Raw genomic sequence first — 19,995 nt, 5'->3', positions numbered from 1 at the left:
GTTATTATAAATATAGAGACATATCCTTTATGTATCATCTTTAAAGACGACAGACATCAGACAGACAGACAGCTCCTTAATAAGTGTGTATTGAATCACATCAACCCAACAATATCTACATTGTCACTCTCAAGCACAATCATCATCCATCATTTCAAGACAAAATACATGTAAATATTTGGTGCCAGTCTGTTTCTGCATTAGCCAGCTGAATGATCTGTCTCTCTGCCAATAAAACATCACACTAATATTAAAACAGAATGACACCAGGTCAGTTTACGAACAAGTACTTTATTGCCAGATTTCAATGCGAAACCATGCTTTTGACATTTTATTTTATTTTCCAATTGAGCCGACATGAGCAATGTTCTATTGTCTTTAAAAAGCTGCGTTTGTAATGATTGTCCTCCTTCTGACGAAGAGGATTAGTAGGAAGGATCGGAGGACCAATGTGCAGCGTGGTAAGTGTCCATTTTAATATATATAACTGAACACTACAAAAATACAAAATAACAGCGTGAATGAACAAACGGAAATCGAAACAGTCCCATGTGGTACAAACACAGACAACAATCACCCACAACTCAAAAGTGAAACCAGGCTACCTAAGTATGGTTCTCAATCAGGGACAACGATAGACAGCTGCCTCTGATTGAGAACCATACCAGGCCAAACACAGAAATCCCAAATCATAGAAAAAGGAACATAGACAGCCCACCCAACTCACACCCTGACCATACGACAACAAAGACATAACAAAAGAACTAAGGTCAGAACGTGACAACGTTGTCTACAACCTCAATCGGTTTGAATCTCGGCCTGTATATGGCAATAATTCTGCTACATATGGACGATTTCAGAAGTTATTGCGCTGGTTTATACTCCATGTGGGTAGATAAACTGCACACCCAACATTATCAAAACATAATCTACAGAGGGGAAATCAAACCAATAGTTTCTAGGCTACTGATTACATTGTAAATACATTCAAACATCATTCATTAGAAAACAATAAATCCATACGGAAGAAAATCATACATTTGTATTCCATATATGAATAAATATGGAACATAAATATGATTACATGTTGTTCCTCTTTCAAGCAGTAATGGCTTGAATAGATTTTACTTTTTGTTTTAGAGGCATTTGATACAAGGCAGCTTCCCAACTCTGTGGAGGTAGAGGAGGGGCTGCACAAACCCAGAGATCACAATGATGCAGAAAGAAATGGACAAGCTTGAAGAAAATGCCATTAATGGAATGTAACTTTTAATAGATATCACCAGTACTAGTGGCAGTTGAGACACAGTAGCGCACACCAGGCTAATCAAAATGATCTTAAAGGCCTTCATCTTAATGCTGTTTGTCCCCTCCCTGTCCCCATCCCCCGGCCCTGGACGTTTCAGTGCCCAGAGAACTGAGAGGCAGCAGAATGACATCAGCAAAAAATAGATCAGTGTCTGGACAAGACCAGAGTAGAATGACACTGGTGTAAAACTCATAATCAAATATAAACAGCTGGACCCCAAAACCATCAGCCAGACAACACTACAACACCCCACCCTGTATCTCAGGGGTTTGTACTTCAGGAAGACCACAGGATGGACCACTGCCAGGTAGCGCTCTACACAGATACAGCACTGGAACAGGGGACGACCAGAGAAAATTAACCCAAAAGAAAAAGCAGTAGCTTTGTGGACAAGTTCAGACTGGACATATTGGTCAGCTATGTGTACGGCATTAAAGAGACAGAAGAGGATCTCAGACACAGTCAGGTTGAGGGAGAAGAACTCTGAGGCCATCGTCCCTCCCGCTCCAGTCAGTATCAGCCACAGGATGAAAACATTGGTGGGGAGACCCAGGATGATGTTGATTACATAGGAGGCAGTAAGCATGGGGATATAACTTATCACATGGACACCCTGTTCACCCGGATCAATGGGGGAGACAGGAGATGTGGACGTGTCATTGACAGTAGATACATTCATCTCAACGATGTATGTAACTGTAAAGTGTTATAATTCTTGAGATCTGTAATAAAAGAGACAACGAGATAGAGGTAGGGATAGAGAGAGAGAGAGAGAGAGAGAGGGAGAGAGAGAGGGGGGGAGAGTGAGACAGAGAAAGAGAAAGAGAGAGCCAGAGAAAAGGGTGGGAGTGAAGGTGGTGGAGGAGAGACAGTGATAGAGAAAGAGGGAGGGACAGAGAGAGAGTCAGAGAAAAGGGTGGGAGGGAGGGTGGAGGAGGGAGGGACAGAGAGAGAGAAATTGAGAAGGAGAGTGTTACTGTAATTTAGTTATTCCAATATGTTTTCATTAATTGAATTCCCTTAATCTATTTTATGAGAATTTGTAAGATTCTTGTTTGCATAAAATAGACGGAGACCAGTCTTATCAATAATAGGTAACATAATTTATTCTCGGAGCGCGCTGCCACGTTACCACGAGCAACAGTTTATATAAAATAACATGACGTAATTTCATTGCTTCTAGAATGAATCCCCTCCTCCCGACCTAGAATTAAGTGAGTTTAAAAGTTCATTCCAACTCACTAACACACTCACAGGTCACACAACATAACCGAATTAACTCTTGATCCCTCACCATTATCGATCACCACTTAGCTGACAGCTCTAATTAACAGAAAACCTAGGAATGCACTCACTGCCTTATCTAAAACACCCCAGAGCTCAGTTTCGCCGGTTCAACCATAGGTTAACGGCCCTATCTGCTTCCTTAACCCACACCTCTCCAGACTAGTTTGGAATGGTGTTCGTTATATTTAATTACTCATTCTCCGTGTCACACAATACCTTCTTATGAACTCATATTGTTAAGATATAATAAAACAGAGAATATGATTACTTAGTTACAGTTCCATTTAAAATGAGAATATTGTTTAGTCATTTATTCATAATATTCCTAACAGAGAGAGAGAGGGCAGAGGTGGAAACAGATTGAGGCAGAGAGAGAGAGAGAGAGAGAGAGAGAGAGAGAGAGAGAGGAGAGAGAGAGAGAGAGAGAGAGAGAGAGGGCAGAGGGAGAGAGAGGGCGGGACAGAGAGAGAGAGAGAGGGCGGGACAGAGAGAGAGAGAAAGGGCGGGACAGAGAGAGAGAAAGGGCGGGACAGAGAGAGAGAGAGAGAGAGGGCGGGACAGAGAGAGAGAGAGAGAGAGAGAGAGGGCGGGACAGAGAGAGAGAGAGAGAGAGAGAGGGCGGGACAGAGAGAGAGAGAGAGAGAGAGAGAGAGGGCGGGACAGAGAGGTAGAGAGAGAAAGTGGTAAAGAGTTAGAGTGAGAGAGATGGAGAGTTAGATGTATATATATTTATATATTTAAAGGGAGAGACAGAGACTGAGAGACAGGTAGGGATAGAGAGACAAATTGAGGCAGAGAGAGAGAGAGAGAGAGAGAGAGAGAGAGAGAGAGAGAGAGAGAGAGAGTAGAGAAAGGGAGGGGGAGAGGAGGATTGTTTTACAAGCAAAAGGATCATACAAAGTATTTATTCTTTATTCATCATATATACCCATATAGAATCATTCTGCAACCAATGCAATAACCTGTATTACTGTGGTAAACCCTTTTTTTTTACCCTGGGTGAAAAATCGCTCAGTCAATTAGGTGTGCAGCCTTCCTAGAATCAACATAAAGCACAAAAACAACCCGAGGAAGCTAAATTAAGAAAGGTGCTCTATTACAATCCTTTGTAGATAATGTATGCACTAGAGATTATCACTTTGTCAATATGCCGAAATATCAAAATGTTTTCATATATTTGCAAAAATTGCCAATATTCAGATTTAAAAAAATATATATATATATAATTTTCTCCATCTTCTGATTTTTTTTTCAAAAACTACATCAGTCTTCATCAATTTACATTTGAATTCCAAATGATAAAAATGTTATTTAAAAATAAAAATGAAACCTATTTAACTCACCTGTAGCCTATTGATGAGGTATCTCTGTTCTGTGAGGTGTGGTGTGTTGGAACTGGTGCTGGAACTGATAACCTGATGATAAATATCCATATTCTGCCCTGCCCCACCTGAGTGTCATGTCATCACCTGGTGATGTAGACCACGCAAGCATCCAAAATAGCACTCTATTCCCTATAAAGTGCACTACCTTTGACCAGAGAACTATGGCATAAAAGTTAGTGCACTATATTCTATATGGTATAAGGTGCCATTTTAGACACAGAGCAGAGCACAGACAAGAGCGGTGTCAGATTGTAGGCAAATAATTTCAAAAAAAATATCAGCTTGCATGTAATTTCCCCTCCCTGCTGCTCACAACAAGCTTCCTTTCCTCCTGTCACAAGGGGAGTTATGCTGATTTAAGATTAAATGGTCCACTCTGTTATGGTCAACCCTGTTACGTTCATTGTATACTTTAATAGTCATGTTTCTTAGTTTAACCTCTAGATGGGAAAACATTTAACATTTTTATGTTGAACCTATTTTTAAAATATTGTTACTAAATTACACTACACAAAAGGCAGTCTGTTCATGGAAGGACTCAGTCACCTCTTCCTCAAAGACCCCTATACAGGACAACGTCCCAGCCCTGTGCATAAAACCCAAAGAACACAATGATGGAGAAATAAATAGTGACAAAACAACACAACCTGATCTAGGACATTTTAGAAAGATATAATTACAATCATACAGAGGTAGTTCACAATCATAGACACCATGATAATTAAAATGAACATAAACCCCCTCATCTTCATGTTATATGTCCCCTCCCTCTCCCTGTCCCCTTTCCTTGGTCAGGGACATTGCAGAGCCCTGAGAACTGAGGCAGCAGAATGACATGACGAACATCAGGATGAGACAGTCAACCAAGAACGTCTAGTAGTATGTTGATGTACCAAGCAGATGTTCCTCCCTTCCTCCCAACCACCCACCTACTCTCCCTCCTCCTTTCCTAATACAAGACACCCCCACCAAGACACCTGTGCTGCTCTGGTCTGTAAACAGATGCTGCCAATGACCTCACATGAAGGACCACACCTGACATGCAAATGTTTTTAACTAGCTATGATAACACTAAGTATGGTTAAGTATGGTTAAGTAAGGTTGAAGAGAATATGCTGTGCTGTGTAGAATGTGTTGTGGATGGATAGAAACATGATTATTTTAAGTTTTATTATAATTATTGTTATTATTTATAATAAATATACCGATAAATATTATTTTTTCAATTTAAAAGAAGAAGACAGACAGACAGACAGACAGACAGACAGACAGACAGACAGACAGACAGACAGCTCCTTATTAAGAATGTTTTGAATCACATCAAATCAATAATATCTACAATATCACTTTCAAGCACAATCATCATTTCAAGAGACAACACATGCCAGTCTGTTTCTGCATAATCCAGCTGAATGATCTCTCACTCTGCCAATAAAAATATCACACTAAAGTTGAAACAGAATGACACCAGGTCTATTTACAAACAAGAACATTATGTCCGGGATTCATTACTAAACCATGCTATATCACGCTTGATATTTAAAGGTAATTTCCAATTGATCATTGTCTGGACAAGAGAGAGTAGATGAAAGCTGGCGAAAACAACTCAAACAAAAAGACAGCAAGACCCAAGAACCATCAGCCAGACAACACTACAACACCCCACCCTGTATCTCAGGGGTTTGTACTTCAGGAAGACCACAGGGTGGACCACTGCCAGGTAGCGCTCTACACAGATACAGCACTGGAACAGGGGACAACCTTGCTGATTTTTATGAGGTATTTCCTTTTCTACAAAACTATATGAACAAGGCTTGAAATGATGTATATGCTTTCTAAATATAGTTTAATCAAATTGTAAATTGACTATAACATCTCACCTTCCTTTTCACTGTAAAATACATATTTGTATGTTTAGTGTTAGAGAAATGTGCCTATTTTCTGAAGGTTTATCTTAATAAAAAAGTCTGTCCCCAAAGATTTGAATGTCGCATAGAGCTCTAGTGTGGCTTCTTTAAATCACGAGGAAACCCCCTTTCATCTTGTATTCTTCTTGTCCATCTATGACAGTATTACCTTTTTATTTAATTTTACTCATTTAGGAGACACTCTTATTCAGAGCACCTTACAGTTAGTGCATTCATCTTCAAATAGCTAGGCAGGACAACCACATATCACAGGCATAGTGAGTACATTTTTCCTCCATAAAGTTGCCATCGGCAGAGTCAGAGCAGGAGGGTCGAGGTGAGGAGTGGGATTATTTCATCCATTAAAGTCGATGTCCACGCTCCCGAGGAAATCAAATTAGCATAACAACACATCCCTATCAAAATCCCTATCAGTTTAAGCTATATCTATTTGCATCTCAATCCACCGCATCCGCCAATGTCGCACTTCCGCATCTGTGGTGAAAGGTGACAGAGGTAAGAGGACAAGTACATTAGAGTGTCTAGTTACAGAAACAGACACCTCACAAGTCCTCAACTGGCAGCTTCATTAAATAGTACCCGCAAAACACCAGTCTCAACGTCAACAGTGAAGAAGCGACTCCGGGATGCTGGCCTTCAACGACAACTCTAACTGTTCACCCCTCTATCATTCAGAAGGCGAGGTCAGTACAGGTGCATTTTTCTCACCATTATTAAACCAGTTAGGCCAGTTGAGAACAAGTTCTCACTTACAACTGAGAGCTGGCCAAGATAAATCAAATCAGTGCGACAAAAACAACGACACAGAGTTACACATGGGATAAACAAACGTACAGTCAATAACACAATAGAACAATATGTACAGTATACAGTGTGTGCAAATGAAATAAGGAGGTAAGGCAATAAATAGGCGAAAGTCGGAAGTTTACATACACCTTAGACAAAAACATTTTAACTCAATTCCTGACATTTAAGTCTAGTAAAAACTCCCTGTCTTAGGTCAGTGCGGTTCACCACTTTATTTTAAGAATGTGAAATATCAGAATAATAGAGATAATTATTTCTTTCAGCTTTTATTTATTTCATCACATTCCCAGTGGGTCAGAAGTTTACATACAGTCAATTAGTATTTGGGAGCATTGTCTTTAAATTGTTTAAAGTTATCCCTTCACGCGGGGATTGATTTGGCAACACCCAGTGAAATAGCAGCGCACCAAATTCAAAAACAGAAATACTCATAATAATAATTCATAAATCATACAAGTGTGATACATCGGTTTAAAGATGAACCTGTTAATCCAGCTACAGTGTCACAACCCGCCAGGCACGACACAAAAGTCAGAAATAACGATAAAATTCATGCCTTACCTTTGAAGATCTTCTTCTGTTGGCACTCCCATATGTCCATTAAACATAATAAATGGTTATTTTGTTCTATAAATTCTGTCGTTATATCCCCAAAATGTCCATTTATTTGGAGCGTTTGATTCAGAAAATACACCGGTTCCAACTCTCGCAACTTGACGTCAAAATATCTAATAAGTTACCTGTAAACACTGCCCAAACATTTCAAACAACTTTCCAAATCCAGTTTAGGTATTTTAAAACGTAAATAATCAATCAAATTTTAGATGGGATAAACTGTGTTCCATACTGGATAAAAACAACCTGGAGCGCGCATCAAAACATTAGAGAGCACTAGGCTGGACCCTCGTTCTGAATAGCTGTACTTCTTAATTTCTCTAAAGAAAAACATCAACCAGTTTCTAAAAACTGTTGACATCTAGTGGAAGCAATAGGAACTGCAACCAAGTGCCACAGAAATCTATGTTCCCATAGTAAAGAAATTGAATACAGAGTCACCTCCCAATAAAACATTCCTGGATGGTTTGTCCACCGGGTTTCGCCTGCAAATAAGTTATGTTATACTCACAGACATAATTTTAACAGTTTTTAAACTTTCGAGTGTTTTCTATCGAAATCTACCAATTATATGCATATCCTAGCTTCTGGGCCTGAGTAGCAGGCAGTTTACTTTGGACACACCTTTCATCTGGACGTGAAAATAGTGCCCCCTAGCCTTAATTTCACAACATATACCCAATACACACAAATCTAAGTAAAGGAATGTAATTAAGAATATATAAATATATGGATGAGCAATGTCAGAGTGGCACAGACTAAAATAGAATAGAATAGTATAGAATACAGTATATACACATGCGATGAGTAATGAACGATATTTAAACATTATTAAAGTGGCCAGTGATTTCAAGCCTATGTATACAGGCAGCAGCCTCTATGTGCTAGTGATGCCTATTTAACAGTCTGATGGCCTTGAGATTGAAGCTGTTTTTCAGTTTCTCGGTCTCATCTTTTATGTACACTGTGTTAACAAACCTCCAAACGAACTTCAATGCCATACATCACTACTTCCGTGGCCTCCAACTGCTCTTAAATGCTAGTAAAATGAAATGCATGCTCTTCAACCAATCGCTGCCCACACCCGCCCACCCATCTAGCATCAATACTCTGGACTGTTGGCGTCTGGCTAGACTGTAAACTCTCCTTCCAGACTCACATTAAGCATCTCCAATCCAAAGTTAAATCTAGAATCGTCTTCCTATTTCGCAACAATACCTCCTTCCCTCATTCTGCCAAACTTACCATCGAAAAACTGACTATCCTACCGATCCTTGACTTCGGCAATGTAATTTACAAAATAGCCTCCAACACTCTACTCAGCAAATTGTATGCAGTCTATCACAGTGCCATTTGTTTTGTCACCAATGCCCCATTTACTACCCACCATTGCGACCTGTATACTCACCTTGGCTGGTACTCGCTACATATTCATTGCCAAACCTACTGGCCCCAGGTCACCTATAAGCCTTTGCTAGGTATATATCCATCTTATCTCAGCTCACTGGTCACCATAGCAATACCCAGCCGTAACACATGCTCCAGCAGGTATATTTCACTGTTCACCCCCCCAAAAAAACTACTTCGGCCGCCTTTCCTTCCAGTTCTCTGCTGCCAATGACTGGAACAAATTACAAAAATCATTGAAGTTGGAGACTTATATCTCCCTCGCTAACTTTAAGCGTCATCTGTCAGAGCAGCTTACTGATCGCTGCAGCTGTACTCAGCCCATCTGTAAATAGCCCATCCAAACAACTACCTACCTCATCCCCATATTTGTTTTTGTTTTTCTGCTCTTTTGCACACCAGTATTTCTACTTGCACATCCTCATCTGCACATACAGTTGAAGTTGGACGTTTACATACACTTAGGTTGGAATCCTTAAAACTCGTTTTTCAACCACTCCACACATTTCTTGTTAACAGACTATAGTTTTGGCAAGTCGGTTAGGACATTTACTTTGTGCATGACACAAGTAATTTTTCCAACATTTGTTTACAGACAGATTATTTCACTTATAATTCACTGTCTCCCAATTCCAGTGGGTCAGAAGTTTACGTACAGTAAGTTGACTGTGCCTTTAAACAGCTTGGAAAATTCCTGAAAATGATGTCATGGCTTTAGAAGCTTCTGATAGGCTAATTGACATATTTTGAGTCAATTGGAGGTTTACCTGTGGATGTATTTCAAGGCCATACCTTCAAACTCAGTGCCTCTTTGCATAAAATCATTGGAAAATCCAAATAAATCAGCCAAGACCTCAGAAAAAAATGGTGGACCTCCGCAACTCTGGTTTATCCTTGGGAGCAATTTCAAAATATCTGAAGGTACCACGTTCATCTGTAGAAACAATAGTACACAAGTATGAACACCGTGGGACCACGCAGCCATCATACCGCTCAGGAAGGAGACTCGTTCTGTCTCCTAGAGATGAACATACTTTGGTGCGAAAAGTACAAATCAATCCCAGAACAACAACAAAGTACCTTGTGAAGATGCTGGAGGAAACAGGTACAAAATGATCTATATCCACTGTTAAATGAGTCCGATATCGACAAAACCTGAAAGGCCGCTCAGCAAGGAAGAACTGCCATAAAAAAGCCAGACTACGGTTTGCAACTGCACATGGCGACAAAGATCGTATTTTTTGGAGAAATGTCATCTGGTCTGATGAAACAAAAATAGAACTGTTTGGCCATTAAGACCATCATTATGTTTGGAGGAAAAAGGGGATGCTTGCAAGCTGAAAAACACCATTCCAACCGTGAAGCACGGGGGTGGCAGCATCGTGTTGTGGGGGTGCTTTGCTGCAGGAGGGACTGGTGCACATCACAATATAGATGGCATCATGAGGCAGGGAAATGATGTGGATATATTGAAGCAACATCTCAAGACATCAGTCAGGAAGTTAAAGCTTGGTCGGAAATGGATCTTCCAAATGGACAATGACCCCACGCATACTTCCAAAGTTGTGGCAAAAAGGCTTAAATATTACTTGTTAGATATTATTGCAACGACGGAACTAGAAACACAAGCATTTCACTACACTCTCAATAACATCTGCTAAACACGTGTATGTGACCAACACAATTTGATTTGAACCTCATTCAAAACATGTTCTATTTGGTGTGTCCTGAACATAAGTCAGGTCTATTAGGCCCAGCTTGAACACCTGTGAGTCACAAACAGGTGCAGCAGGTCATTACACCTATGCAAATGATTGTTTGACAGGACCTAATGGCCATAAGCAGTCTATGATTGATTGAGGGGGTTTTGTAAGGCCTTGTTTACACTTTAATAATCAAATCAGTTTTGTTTTTCAAATGTGTTTTGGAACACTGACTGTTCAAACAGCAAATTACAAGTGACCAAATTGTACTTCTGTGCGATCAGACTGCAGTCATTTGCTGACATTTCTATGCTACTTGTCATAGTAACCACAGGTGTGTGTGTGCAGTTTCCTATCAGATTGGTGCCCTGTTTCCTACCACTAAGAAGTTATGTTTCAAGCTAAAGTGATAACAATTCCTGTCATGGATGTTTCCCAGTTGCTTTGAATGTCCAAAAGCGTAGCGTAAGACAACTTTTAAAGCATCAAAGGATACGATGATCCGTCTTTCAAAACAAGTCATTTTTGGCTACTCACAGCAGTCAACTAGTTAGCTATGTAGCTGTTCAGCTTTGAAGCACATTCACTAATTTGTTTGTTAACAGTTTCCAAGCTAGTTTTGCACAGAGTGGAATAGGTTCCGGGATTCATCCAATGACATTGAGCAATACACCACCTCAGTCATCGGCTTCATCAATAAGTGCATCGATGACGTCATCCCCACAGTGACTGTACGTACATATCCCAACCAGAAGCCATGCATTACAGGCAACATCCGCATCAAGCTAAAGGCTAGAGATGCCGCTTTCAAGGAGCAGGAGACTAATCCGGACGCTTAGAACAAATCCCACTATGCCCTCAGACGATCCTTTAAACAAGCAAAGCGTCAATACAGGATTAGGCTTGAATCCTACTACACCGTCTCTTGAATCTTACTACACCATCTCTTGAATCCTACTACACCGTCTCTGACGCTCGTCGAATGTGGCAGGGCTTGAAAACTATTACGAAGCACAAAGGGAAACCCAGACATGAGCTGCCCAGTGACGTGAGCCTACCAGACGAGCTAAATGCCTTTTATGCTCGCTTCGAGGCAAGCAACACTGAAGCGTGCACGAGAGCACCAGCTGTCCTGGATGACTGTGATAATGCTCTCGGTAGCCAATGTGAACAAAGCCTTTAAACAGGTCAACATTCACAAAGCCGCTGGGCCATGCGGATTACCAGGACGTGTACTCAAAGCATGTGCAGTCAAACTTTCAAGTGTCTTCACTGACATTTTCAACCTCTCCCTGACCGAGTCTGAAATACCTACAGTACATGTTTCAAACAGACCACCATAGTCCCTGTGCCCAATGAAGCAAAGGTAACCTGCCTAAATGATTACTGCCCCCATGGCACTCACATCGGTAGCCTTGAAGTGTTTTGAAAGTCTGGTCTACAGCATCCTCCAGGACACCCTAGTCCCACTCCAATTAGCACTACCTCCCCAACAGATCCACAGATGACACAATCTCAATCGCACTCCACACCGCCCTTTCACACCTGGACAAAATTAACACCTTGATCATTCAGACACAAGTTGCATGGCCAGGAATCAGATTTGTATCTGATTTTAAAACACCTATGATGGTGGTCTAAAATGTGGCTAAATATAAAAATAACAGATTAACATCGGATATGCAAAAAACGTGGATTTGAGTCACTTCAAACTGCCAATGTGAACAAGGCTTAAGTGACAGCAGCTACACAGTAGCTAGGGATAGGAGACCTCCTAACCATGTGACGTGGCCTTAAAAAACACAACAACAAAACAGACATAAATAAATACATTCATAGACACTTTCCAGACAGATTACAGCAGTGAGTCCAGAAGTTTTTTGTTTATACTCGTTGCCCATGGGACCCGAGCGACAGCATTGCAGGTCACCTGCTTTACCAACTCAGCCACACAGGAACAGAGGTTATGATTGGTCAACTTTATGGCTAAGGTTAGTGGTTAAGGTTAGGCTTAAGGTTAGCTCAAGTGTTAAGGTTAGGTAAAGCAGGGTTAGTGTGTCTGCCATTCTGAACCATGCACAATGTGCCAGTCATATATTCACTACCTAAAGTATCGAGGAATTATCTCTTATTTCCACACACTGTTTAGTGTTGTCAAGTATGTATTCAACCAGTACATGCCCACTGGGCAACGACTGGTTGAATCAATGTTGTTTCCACGTCATTTCAACGCCGAAAATCATTGTGATGAAGTTGAATCAACGTGGAAAACTAATTGGATTTGCAAAAACGAATCACATAGGGGCTTTTTTTGCTTACTTTTCATTTATTTTTTAAACTAAATCATAGTGAAATTCCTTGTTGATTTCAAGTTGGATTCAAGTTTGTTAACAAATCAACAAGATGGAAATCAAGACTACATGTCTACATCGGGTGGTCCCTAAAAAAACTGTTCATCAGGAGATGAACGCAAGATCCACATTTGGCATGAGGTGTGCGAGTGTTTAAAGGGATAGTTAAAGTTTTTGGCAGATAAGCCCTTTTTTCAACTTGAAGTATATGGGTTTAGCTAGATGAATGTCACATGGAATGACGCTGGAGAGACGAAGGCGGTACGAGGAGCCAAACATTTAATAAAGAATGGACGAGACAGGAACAGCGTCAGCAAACCAGTAATACAAACAAAAAACAATAAATGCAGAAGTGGGGAACAGAGCAGGGAACTGACAAATATAGGGGAGGTAATAACAGGTGATGAGTGAGTCCAGGTGAGTCCAATATCGCTGATGCACGTTAACGAGGAAAGGCAGGTGTGCGTAATGGATGACAGGAGTGCGTGATGCAGGGCAGGCTGGCACCTTCAAACACCAGAAGGGGGGAACGGGAGCAGACGTGACAATGAATGTGCCAATGCTAGATTAAGTTAGTCAGCAATCTCTCCAGAAAACTACCTCCAACTTCTTTCAAACTTAAGGAATTGCCAAAATCTCAATCTATCCCTTTAATATATACAAAGTACAGTACAGCACCCTTAGAAATGTAATTACTAGAACAGACAATCCCAATCAACTCAATGGTTTGTGATGGGTTTACTGGCGGCCATCTTGAGTGTGCCCAATTATATTTCTATGGTTGTGCCACATCTCACTCACTGGCCCCTGAAGCAGCAGGGTAGATTCCTACTCCTGTGCAGGTAGATTAGGGGCTGCACCAACCCACAAAACACCAGGAGTAACATGTTGAGGACATCGAGCAGGCAGGACACTTTGGCCGCGATGGAGTCGTACAGCACGCTGAGGGAGTGATATTCAAAGTCATGATCATCATTTTAAATGACAAGTATACACATACAAATAATACATTGGTAAATAACAGAACTTGAGAGAGTAAATTATTTCAATCATGAATGGTAGAACGAGACAAAAGCCTAATAGAAAACAATGAAGTTATCTATGAAGTTATCTAGTTATCTATCTTTTCTCTTATTATACTGCATCTATGTAATGTTTCAATAATGTTTCATGGTATGTTATTTATGCACTAGACTCTTTCCTGTCATAGGTTCAACAGCATGTTTAAATGTTTACATTATCATTCCTAATGACAAGGCACTTTGGATTTAAATTGATGTGATTATGTGGTTTAGGTTCATTTTAGGTCTTTATTTGAAGGTAAATGCACTGATGTCCCAAATGGCAACCTATTCCCTATACAGTGCACTGGTTTAACCAGAGCACTTTGGGCCCTGGTCAAAAGTAGTGTACTAAATAGGGAATAAGGTGCCATTTAGGAAACAAATGTGTTCTGATTAGACAGTCAAAGTGGCTGAGCTACAGGGAGAAACAAACACGGCCAGCAGCTGAGTCTGCTGATGCAAATGACTGGAGCTGTGAGGTAAAACTCTGGGTGGGTCACAGACGTCAAGGGATCATTTAGGTAAATAGAGTTGTTGAGAATCTTTTCGTATTGAACAGTGCTACATGGATTAAATATATTATTATTAAATGTTGTTTTTCCATTATGTATTATCAATATTATTATTATTATTATTTTTTTTTAAATTTTGTTGACTGAGAATTCCCTTTAACAGAAATCAACTGTTGCAGTGAAGTAGTGTCATTGAAATATATACAGTGGATTTTAAAAAGCTACTGTACATGAAAGAGAAAGACCCTCTACTCAAGCCAAGCCTTATACTTTCCATGGTAACAGGAGGTTAGCCGTTTTAGCACAGTGGCTAGCTATGCTATTGCTGGGGTGAAGGTAATGGTCCATGCATGAGTTGAACATGGAAATCAGTACATTTCCCTTGCGCAAGGACATCTCGGGAAACCACACTGCTGAACTAGCAGTATTCAAATCAGAAGAATGTTGCATAAGTCAGAAAACACAAGGGTAAAAGTTGACAGTTGAATTGTCTGGCACACATCTCTGTCTTTAAATGATCAAACACTTGCTTCAGTTACAAAACATAGACACACTGATTGAATAAAGAACACTTTCATTTCAATGTACACTTGTTTCTATTTTAATTTGTCTCTATTGAGTCTCTATTGAGTCTTCTATATCATGAGAAAATAACTCTCTAGCAGAGAGATAGAGAGAGAGAGAAAGGAAGAGAGAGAAAAAGAAAGAGAGGGATGAAAAGAAGGAGGGGGGAAGGAGAAAAGAAATGTGGGGGAAGAGAGGAGAGAGGGAGGGGAGAGGAGAGAGAGAGGGGAAGAGAGGAGGGAGGTTGGATGAGAGGAGAGAAATTGAGGGGAGAGGAGGCAACACGCAAAGTATTTCAAATCAAATCAAATTGCATTTGGCAAATGCGCCGAATACAAGTGTAGACCTTACAGTGAAATGTTTACTTACAAGATCTTAACCAACAACACAGTTTTAAGAAAAATAAGTATTAAGTAAAATATATAAGTAAAAAATGTAAAATAACAAAAAACAAGGAATTCAAGAGCAACAGAAAAACAACAGTAGCAAGCCCCAGTGATGTACTGGGTCGGACGCACTACCCTCTGTAATGCCTTGCGGTCAGAGACCTAGCAGTTGCCATACCAGGCATGATGCAACCAGTCAGGATGCTCTCGATGGTACAGGTGTATAACTTTTTGAGGATCTGAGGACCCATGCCAAACCTTTTCAGTCTCTTGAGGGGGAATAGGCTTTGCCATGCCCTCTTAATGACCGTCTTGGTGTGTTTGGACCATGATAGCTTGTTGGTGATGTGTACACCAAGGAACTTGAAACTCTCAACCTGCTCCACTACAGCCCCGTCGATGAGAATGGGGGCGTGCGCGGTCCTCCTTTTCCAATCACCTCCTTTGCCTTGATCACGTTGAGGGAGAGTTTGTTATAATGGCACCACACGGCCAGGTCCCTGACCTCCTCCCTAAAGGCTGTCTCATCGTTGTTGATGATCAGGCCTACCACTGTTGTGTCATCTGCAAACTTAATGATGGTGTTGGAGTCGTGCCTGACCATGAAGTCATTAGAGAACAGGCACTGAGCAAGCACCCCTGAGAGGCCCCCGTGTTGAGGATCAGTGTGGCGGATGTGTTCTTACCTACCCTTACCACCTGGGGGCGGCCCATCAGGAAGTCCAGAATCCAGTTGAAGAGGGAGGTGTTTAGTCCCAAGGACCTTAGCTTAGTGATGAGCTTTGAGGGCACTAAGGTGTTGAACACTGAGCTGTAGTCAATGAATAGCATTCTCACATAGGTGTTCCTTTTGTTCAGGTGGGAAAGGGCAGTATGGAGTGCAATAAAGATTGCATCATCTGTGGATCTGTTGAGGCGATATACAAAATGGAGTGGGTCTAGGGTTTCTGGGATAGTGGTGCTGATGTGAGCCATGACCAGCTTTTCAAAGCACTTCATGGCTACAGACATGAGTGCTACGGGTCGGTAATCATTTAGACAGGTTACCTTAGTGTTCTTGGGCACAGGGACTATGGTGGTCTGCATGAAACATGTTGGTATTACAGACCCCCAAGTTGAAAATGTCCATGAAGGCACTTGCCATTAGGTCAGCACATGCTTGGAGTTCACGTCCTGGTAATCCGTCTGAATGTTGACCTGTTTAAAGGTCTTACTCACATTGGCTACAGAGAGTGTGATCACACAGTCGTCTGGGACAGCTGATGCTCTCATGCATGCTTCAGTTTTGCTTGCCATCGAAGTGAGCATAAGTGTAACTTAGCTCGTCTAGTAGGCTTGTGTCACTGGACAGCTTGTGGCTGTGCTTCCCTTTGTAGTCTGTAATAGTTTGCAAACCCTGCCACATCCGACGAGCTTCCGAGCCGGTGTAATACGATTCAATCTTAGTCCTGTATTGATGCTTTGCCTGTTTAATGGTCCGTCGGAGGACATAGTGGGATTTCTGAAAAGCTTCTGGGTTAGAGTCCCGCTTCTTGAAAGCGTCAGCTCTACCCTTTAGCTCAGTGTGGATGTTGCCTGTAATCCATGGCTTCTGGTTGGGGTATGTACGTACAGTCACTGTGGGGACGACGTCATTGATGCATCAGAAGAATCCCGGAACATACTCCAGTCTGTGCTAGCAAAACAACCCTGTAGCTTAGCATCTACGTCATCTGACCACTTCTTCATTGACCATGTCACTGGTGCTTCCTGCTTTAGTTTTTGCTTGCAAGCAGGAATCAGGAAGATATAATTATGGTCAGATTAGCCAATGAAGGGTGAGAGAGAGCTTTGTACACGTCTCTGTGTGTTGAGTCAAGGTGGTTGAGAGTTTTTTTCCCCTCTGGTTGCACATTTAACATGCTGGTAGAAATTAGGTTAAACAGATTTAAGTTTCCCTGCATTAAAGTCCCAGGCCACCAGGAGCTCCGCCTCTGGATGAACATTTTCCGGTTTGCACATGGCTGTATACAGCTCATTGAGTGCGGTCTTAGTGCCAGCATCAGTTTGTGGTGGTAAATAGACAACTACAAAGAATATATATGAAAACTCGCTTGGTAAATAGTGTGGTCTACAGCTTATCATGAGATAGTCTACCTCAGGCGAGCAAAACCTTGAGACTTCCTTACTATTAGATTTTGTGCACCAGCTGTTGTTTACAAATATACACAGACCCCCACCCCTTGTCTTACCGGAGGCATCTGTTCTATCTAGCCGATGCAACATAAAACCCAATAGCTGTATGTTTTTCATGTCGTTGTTCAGCCATGACTCTGTGAAACTTAAGATATTACCGTTTTTAATGTCCCGTTAGTAGGATATACATCATAGTAGATTGTATATTTTGTTATCCAATGATTGTACATTGGCTAATAGGACTGATAATAATGGCAGATTACCCACTTTCCGCCGGATCTTTACAAGGCAGCCCAAACTACCTCCCCGATATCTTCGTCTCTTGAAAGCCTTGTCAGGTGTCTGAAGTAGATCCTTCCCGTCCGACTCGTTACAGAAAAAATCTTCCAGTACGAGGTGAGTGATCGCTGTCCACATATCTAGAAGCTCTTTTCGGGCATAAGAGATGGTGGCAGAAACAAGTATCCTATTTCAGGTTCAATGTAAAAACAATTTGGACCAATGAGAACTTGCATGAAGCTATGAGTCCCATACTGAAAATCTTCCCATGTCTCTGACCCATTGATATTACAGAAAAACCACTACTTCCATTGATCATTAGTACTCCACTGACTTCTCATCCTGTGCGCCGTGTATTGTCTTTAAAATATTCCTACATTACCATATTTACAGCTTCTATAGATACAGTTGGTTATGTGACCTCGCCACTACCACTCATCTACAATGACCACAGCCACTCATCGACAATGACCATTACCACTAATCTATGTAAACCAGGAGACCATTCATTGACCACATAACAACAAAAGGCGGGTGGCCATCCAAACCACTACTATACATATGCAGTTTGCTGGCTACAATATTTAAATCACTTTTCTACATAAGAGTTGGCTTGACTGTTGTCTTTCATCCTATGGCAAGTTAGCTCAGAATAAAGGGTACATCAGGGTAGTGTTTATCAGGCACCAACTGGAAGAATGGACTGGAAAATGAGGGTGAACAGGTCCCCGTTAACATCGACGGGGCTGTAGTGGAGCGGGTCGAGAGTTTCATGTTCCTTGGTGTCCACATCTTTTACATTTTTTTTATTTCACCTTTATTTAACCAGGTAGGCTAGTTGAGAACAAGTACTCATTTGCAACTGTGACCTGGCCAAGTTAAAGCATAGCAATTTGACACACACAACAACACAGAGTTACACATGGAATAAACAAAACATACAGTCAATAATACAGTAGAAAAATAAGTCTATATACAATGTGAGCAAATGAGGTGAGATAAGGGAGGTAAAGGCTAAAAAAGGCCATGGTGGCAAAGTAAATACAATAAAGCAAGTAAAACACTGGAATGGTAGATTTGCAGTGGAAGAATGTGCAATGTAGAAATAGAAATAATCGGGTGCAAAGGAGCAAAATAAAAATAAAATAATACATTAGGGGTAAAGATAGTTGTTTGGGCTAATTTATAGATGGGCTGTGTACAGGTGCAGTAATCTGTGAGCTGCTCTGACAGCTGGTGCTTAAATGACTGGTGCTAGTGAGGGAGATAAGTGTTTCCAGCTTCAGAGATTTTTGCAGTATGTTCCAGTCATTGGCAGCAGAGAACTGGAAGGAAAGTCGACCAAAGGGGAAATTGGCTTTGGGGGTGACCAGTGAGATTTACCTGCTGGAGTGCATGCTACGAGTGGGTGCTGCTATGGTAACCAGTGAGCTGAGATAAGGCGGGGCTTTACCTAGCAGGGACTTGTAGATAAACTGTAGCCAGTGGGTTTGGCGACAAGTATGAAGCGAGGGTGACAAAACGGATGGCACTGTGATAGACTGCATCCAGTTTGTTGAGTAAAGTGTCGGAGGCTATTTTATAGATGACATCAACGAAGTCAAGGATAGGTAGGATGGTCAGTTTTACGAGGGTATGTTTGGCAGCATAAGTGAAGGATGCTTTGTTGCGATATAGGAAGCCTATTCTAGAGTTAATTTTGGATTGGAGATGCTTAATAATGTGAGTCTGGAAGGAGAGTTTACAGTCTAACCAGACACCTAGGTATTCGTAGTTGTCCACGTAAGTCAGAGCCGTCCAGAGTAGTGATGGTGGACGGGCGAGCAGGTGCGGGCAGTGATCGGTTGAAGAGCATGCATTTAGTTTTACTTGTATTTAAGAGCAGTTGGAGGCCACGGAAGGAGAGTTGTAATGGCATTGAAGCTCGTCTGGAGGATAGTTAACACAGTGTCCAAAGAGGAGCGAGAAGTATACCGAATGGTGTCGTCTGCATATGGGTGTATCAGAGAATCACCTGCAGCAAGAGCAACATCATTGATGTATACAGAGAAAAGAGTCGGCCCGAGGATTGAACCCTGTGGCACCCCCATAGAGATTGCCAGAGGTCCGGAAAACAGGCCCTCTGATTTGACACACTGAACTCTATCAGAGAAGCAGTTGGTAAACCAGGCGAGGCAATAATTTGAGAAACCAAGGCTGACCAGCTCTGAAACCAGATTGCAT

Source organism: Oncorhynchus nerka, linkage group LG18 (assembly GCF_034236695.1).
Source record: "Oncorhynchus nerka isolate Pitt River linkage group LG18, Oner_Uvic_2.0, whole genome shotgun sequence".
Classification (NCBI taxonomy): Eukaryota; Metazoa; Chordata; class Actinopteri; order Salmoniformes; family Salmonidae; genus Oncorhynchus; species Oncorhynchus nerka.
This window is presented reverse-complemented; position numbering follows the sequence as displayed.